The 5,000-nt window shown below is 51.8% G+C and overlaps 1 non-coding gene across 1 annotated transcript in view; it reads right to left on the bottom strand.

Moving 5' to 3' along the window:
- The window catches only part of LOC124591101, a 1,910-nt gene extending 1,265 nt beyond the window's left edge, over positions 1–645 (bottom strand). The window contains exon 1 of the ribosomal RNA XR_006976950.1: positions 1–645. This exon is cut by the window's left edge and continues 1,265 nt beyond it. This is a non-coding gene — a ribosomal RNA (small subunit ribosomal RNA).
- Between the last annotated feature and the right edge of the window lie 4,355 nt (positions 646–5,000).

The following is a 5,000-nucleotide window of genomic DNA, read 5'->3' as shown; positions in this document are numbered from 1 at the left end:
GAGCTTTTTAACCGCAACAACTTTAATATACGCTATTGGAGCTGGAATTACCGCGGCTGCTGGCACCAGACTTGCCCTCCAATAGATACTCGTTAAAGGATTTAAAGTGTACTCATTCCGATTACGGGGCCTCGGATGAGTCCCGTATCGTTATTTTTCGTCACTACCTCCCCGTGCCGGGAGTGGGTAATTTGCGCGCCTGCTGCCTTCCTTGGATGTGGTAGCCGTTTCTCAGGCTCCCTCTCCGGAATCGAACCCTGATTCCCCGTTACCCGTTACAACCATGGTAGGCGCAGAACCTACCATCGACAGTTGATAAGGCAGACATTTGAAAGATGCGTCGCCGGTACGAGGACCGTGCGATCAGCCCAAAGTTATTCAGAGTCACCAAGGCAAACGGACCGGACGAGCCGACCGATTGGTTTTGATCTAATAAAAGCGTCCCTTCCATCTCTGGTCGGGACTCTGTTTGCATGTATTAGCTCTAGAATTACCACAGTTATCCAAGTAACGTGGGTACGATCTAAGGAACCATAACTGATTTAATGAGCCATTCGCGGTTTCACCTTAATGCGGCTTGTACTGAGACATGCATGGCTTAATCTTTGAGACAAGCATATGACTACTGGCAGGATCAACCAGGGAGCTGCGTCAACTAGAGCTGAGCAGCCGGCCGCCCGGGAGTGTGTCCCGGGGGCCCGCGCGAACACGCAAGCGTCCGCTCAATTATTCTGCAAACAGGAGGAGGCTGAGCTCCCCTGCACAATACACCTCGAAACCCTCTCAGGTCCCGGCGGCGCGCAGCGCCGTCCTAAGTACTTGGTCGGGTTCGAGAGAGGCGCAATCGCCCGGAGTTTGGCGAGTAGACGCTTTAGGTGCGACCACCCGTGCTCCCAACTGAGCTTGCCGCTGCCGACAGAGGCCCGGGAGCGTGCTGTCGTGGCATTGCCGGCGGGAGACAACACGCGCCACCTACGGTGGCCGGCAGCTCCAACGCCAGCGCCACAGAAGGACAAAAGCCCCACTTGGGTGCCGAAGCGAACTCTCCCAGCACAGCGCACGCGCCAACACGTCCGCACAGCTGCGATACAAACCACCTGCGAGAACCGCAGAGGCGACCGAGCAGCAGACGGCGTCGCGGCGCCGAGCGCCGGGCGGCGGCGCATCCTCAGCGCACACAGTCCTCAATCGGACCAGCACACTGCAGATGTCCACCGCGCTTCGCACCGGGCCCGCGAGGACCTACTTTGGCCGCACGGCGCCGCGTGCAGGGTGCGCCGGCGCGCAGCTGCGCCGCCTGCCGCCTCCGTCGGCCGGCGCGCCTGCCACTGGCCGCCCCCACCAGCCGGCTGTAGCGCGTGCGCCCACGCACCGCGCGGCCAGCACGCCGGGAGGCCCCCCCTCACCGGCCGGGGACGGTCCCACCCAGCCACCGCCGCGTATCGCTTCACACCCACATGCCATTCACGTTCGTGGGCATGGTGGGTATCGCTGAAACAACCGGTTGGTAGCTCAACCGATCGTCGCCATCACTGATTCACCTCTAGCGAGAACAACCGCACCACAACCGTTTACCAGTTGTTCATTTGCGTAACGTCACCAGCAAACGTAGACGTCCATCGCCATTTGCAAATTCAACGATTGTTGCATGCCTGTGTCAGGTGTCACGACACACTATGTCTGCCCACATACACGCAACAACATGTGCACGCTTCGCGAACACGTGGAAGGTGGCCCCCGTACGTATGCGATGTCCATTGCGCGAACGACTGTCAACCGGCCTCTGTCGCATGTCGCAGATGTGGAACGCAGTGCACCATGCTATCACGGTGTGTGAGAAGAGACGACTACGTCTGACAACACGCGCCACTACATCAACAGACGGCTCATGCTGATCGCCATCCACGGCATACCATACTGCAATCCAGCTCTTATAGGGAGACGACACGTAGCTGAGTGCACAATATTTGGACCGTATGGTTCGCCGTTGTTGGCGCAGTCGTGGTACGGTCACACATGTACCACGATGTATCATTCAGTACATGAGGACCAATGTGCAGTACAGTGTGTGATTTGGACGTACAACATCAGCGGACAGTTGACACACGCCGTACCACAACGTAGGCTGTGCTTCGCCATGCAAATGCCAATGAACAACTGCGAAGGGCATTGAGCATGTACGTCCTGCTGCCATCCGCATTACAGTGTATAGCTGCAAGGTGTTTAACATGAAGCGATACTCTGGGGACCAGGCAGTGCGAGTAGCAAACTATATTGCGGGGGTTGCAGTTAGGCAACACCACACTAATTTAACGCGTCGTATGACAATTACAGAGCAGGTTAAGGCCCAACGTGTGTTGGGTTAAGGCCCAACGTGTGTTGGGTTAAGGCCCAACGTGTGTTGGGTTAAGGCCCAACGTGTGTTGGGTTAAGGCCCAACGTGTGTTGGGTTAAGGCCCAACGTGTGTTGGGTTAAGGCCCAACGTGTGTTGGGTTAAGGCCCAACGTGTGTTGGGTTAAGGCCCAACGTGTGTTGGGTTAAGGCCCAACGTGTGTTGGGTTAAGGCCCAACGTGTGTTGGGTTAAGGCCCAACGTGTGTTGGGTTAAGGCCCAACGTGTGTTGGGTTAAGGCCCAACGTGTGTTGGGTTAAGGCCCAACGTGTGTTGGGTTAAGGCCCAACGTGTGTTGGGTTAAGGCCCAACGTGTGTTGGGTTAAGGCCCAACGTGTGTTGGGTTAAGGCGCAACGTGTGTTGGGTTAAGGCGCAACGTGGGTTACGTTAAGGCGCAACGTGGGTTACGTTAAGGCGCAACGTGGGTTACGTTAAGGCGCAACGTGGGTTACGTTAAGGCGCAACGTGGGTTACGTTAAGGCGCAACGTGGGTTACGTTAAGGCGCAACGTGGGTTACGTTAAGGCGCAACGTGGGTTACGTTAAGGCCCAATATAGGTTAGGTTAAGGCCCAATATAGGTTAGGTTAAGGCCCAATATAGGTTAGGTTAAGGCCCAATATAGGTTAGGTTAAGGCCCAATATAGGTTAGGTTAAGGTACAATATAGGTTAGGTTAAGGTACAATATAGGTTAGGTTAAGGTACAATATAGGTTAGGTTAAGGTACAATATGGGTTAGGTTAAGGTACAATATGGGTTAGGTTAAGGCGCAATATGGGTTAGGTTAAGGCGCAATATGGGTTAGGTTAAGGCGCAATATGGGTTAGGTTAAGGCGCAATATGGGTTAGGTTAAGGCGCAATATGGGTTAGGTTAAGGCGCAATATGGGTTAGGTTAAGGCGCAATATGGGTTAGGTTAAGGCGCAATATGGGTTAGGTTAAGGTACAATATAGGTTAGGTTAAGGTACAATATAGGTTAGGTTAAGGTACAATATAGGTTAGGTTAAGGTACAATATGGGTTAGGTTAAGGTACAATATAGGTTAGGTTAAGGCACAATATGGGTTAGGTTAAGGCGCAATATGGGTTAGGGTAAGGCGCAATATGGGTTAGGTTAAGGCGCAATATGGGTTAGGTTAAGGCGCAACGTGGGTTACGTTAAGGCGCAACGTGGGTTACGTTAAGGCGCAACGTGGGTTACGTTAAGGCGCAACGTGGGTTACGTTAAGGCGCAACGTGGGTTACGTTAAGGCGCAACGTGGGTTACGTTAAGGCGCAACGTGGGTTACGTTAAGGCGCAACGTGGGTTACGTTAAGGCCCAATATAGGTTAGGTTAAGGCCCAATATAGGTTAGGTTAAGGCCCAATATAGGTTAGGTTAAGGTACAATATAGGTTAGGTTAAGGTACAATATAGGTTAGGTTAAGGTACAATATGGGTTAGGTTAAGGCGCAATATGGGTTAGGTTAAGGCGCAATATGGGTTAGGTTAAGGCGCAATATGGGTTAGGTTAAGGCGCAACGTGGGTTACGTTAAGGCGCAACGTGGGTTACGTTAAGGCGCAACGTGGGTTACGTTAAGGCGCAACGTGGGTTACGTTAAGGCGCAACGTGGGTTACGTTAAGGCCCAATATAGGTTAGGTTAAGGCCCAATATAGGTTAGGTTAAGGCCCAATATAGGTTAGGTTAAGGCCCAATATAGGTTAGGTTAAGGTACAATATGGGTTAGGTTAAGGTACAATATGGGTTAGGTTAAGGTACAATATAGGTTAGGTTAAGGCGCAACGTGGGTTACGTTAAGGCCCAATATAGGTTAGGTTAAGGCCCAATATAGGTTAGGTTAAGGCCCAATATAGGTTAGGTTAAGGCCCAATATAGGTTAGGTTAAGGCCCAATATAGGTTAGGTTAAGGTACAATATAGGTTAGGTTAAGGTACAATATAGGTTAGGTTAAGGTACAATATGGGTTAGGTTAAGGTACAATATGGGTTAGGTTAAGGTACAATATAGGTTAGGTTAAGGCACAATATGGGTTAGGTTAAGGCGCAATATGGGTTAGGTTAAGGCGCAATATGGGTTAGGTTAAGGCGCAATATGGGTTAGGTTAAGGCACAATACGGGTTAGGTTAAGGCACAATACGGGTTAGGTTAAGGCACAATACGGGTTAGGTTAAGGCACACATTGTTGTAAGGAAAGGTGTTTTCGGGGGGGGGGGGGGGGCTGGTTTGTTGATTGTGATTATCGTAAGTAAATGACTGCGGCATCATCTGATTTGCCACGTCAGGGTGCACCTTTGGCTCATAACAGGCGGCGCTCTGATTCCATGCTTGTGGCAGACCTGTGTCTTTCATTCGTGCCATTGTTTGTGTGGTGTGACAGGAGGCAGTATTGTGATGTTGGGTGCACCCCTGTGTAGGACATGTGTGGGTGTTGGTGGCTTAGCTGAGCAATGGTGGTTGTCGGAAGGGTGGGATATTCTGTTTTCCGAGTGGACCTCCCGGTCTGGTTATGATAGTGTGGATTGTCTAATGTGGCAGAGAGGATGCACTGGGTGTTGTTCCATGCTGGTGCTTAGATATTGTCTGTGTGCCTGTTACAGGCAGAGAG

Source organism: Schistocerca americana, unplaced genomic scaffold, assembly GCF_021461395.2.
Source record: "Schistocerca americana isolate TAMUIC-IGC-003095 unplaced genomic scaffold, iqSchAmer2.1 HiC_scaffold_801, whole genome shotgun sequence".
Classification (NCBI taxonomy): Eukaryota; Metazoa; Arthropoda; class Insecta; order Orthoptera; family Acrididae; genus Schistocerca; species Schistocerca americana.
Note: the sequence above shows the minus strand (reverse complement) of the source record. Positions and strands in the feature narration are given on the sequence as shown.